At 45.5% G+C, this 912-nt stretch overlaps 1 protein-coding gene across 1 annotated transcript in view; it reads left to right on the forward strand.

Annotated features, from left to right (window-relative positions):
* LOC119310427 (protein argonaute MEL1-like) overlaps window positions 1-912 on the forward strand; it is a 9,539-nt gene extending 8,627 nt beyond the window's left edge. The window contains exon 18 of the mRNA XM_037586186.1: window positions 643-912. The gene's annotated coding sequence lies outside the window, so the exon portion shown is untranslated. The remainder of the gene's footprint in view (window positions 1-642) is intronic.

The raw sequence follows: 912 nt of genomic DNA on the forward strand, positions 1-912 counted from the left end.
CAGTTCACAGAACTCCAAAGCTTGCCTAAATCTGTCCATGCAAATCTTAGATGTAGGCTCTTCCCCCCTGCTTCTCAGTTGCAAAAAGCACTTGATTGATGAAATAGCCAAAGCATGTCCATAGCAAATTAGACTGTCCATGCAACAATAGCAGCAACCTCCAAGTATTCTCCTATTCCGCTGCCTTGGGCTCACCATACAAACCCATCAACCTCCATACAACCACGCCCCGCCCCAAATCTTGTCAACGCCAATGTGATACCCTGACATCACATGGGTTTTCGTAAACTTCACGCTCCGTTTCCAGTGCAAAGCAAACCTCTGCTCCGCCCATCGCAGTCCCTCACCTCCATGTTTGGCATATATAACATCCCTTTTAAACGTTGCAACCCATCCAAGTTTGCAGACAAGAAGAGAACATTGGGGTCTTCAGCCTTTTGTAGTTCCAAAAGAAGACCGTGAACTCCCGGGCTGATTCCCAAGCCAAGCCAGCCCCCTATAAACCTTTCTGTATTTTTCTGTGTTTGGATTCTTGTTTGCATGGACAAATGCCTTCCGCTTGCGTTGGTACTTGTATTCTGGCGATATTTTTCTGTGTGTGGCGTATCTTGTTTCTAACTTGGCACTAATGTTTCTCTACAGGGCAGAGTGGCAAATTTAATAGGCGTGCAGGTGTGAGGCGGCAGTGCATGTTCTTCAATCCATGGATCTTCAGTCTGCAGAACCTGGAGACCCTTTGCTCTTTTTCTTTTGGCAAAAACGCTCAACTTGTAGATGTATTTTCTGTTTCCTCCCGGGTTTTAGTTCAAGCAGTGTGCCATATGCTACTTGTTTCTGTTGGTGTAGAAAGAAGAGCAACTGGTGATTGACTTACCAGGCATCCAACAAAAGTGCTGGTGGTTTTGTTTTTAA

Source organism: Triticum dicoccoides, chromosome 5B, assembly GCF_002162155.2.
Source record: "Triticum dicoccoides isolate Atlit2015 ecotype Zavitan chromosome 5B, WEW_v2.0, whole genome shotgun sequence".
Taxonomy (NCBI): Eukaryota; Viridiplantae; Streptophyta; class Magnoliopsida; order Poales; family Poaceae; genus Triticum; species Triticum dicoccoides.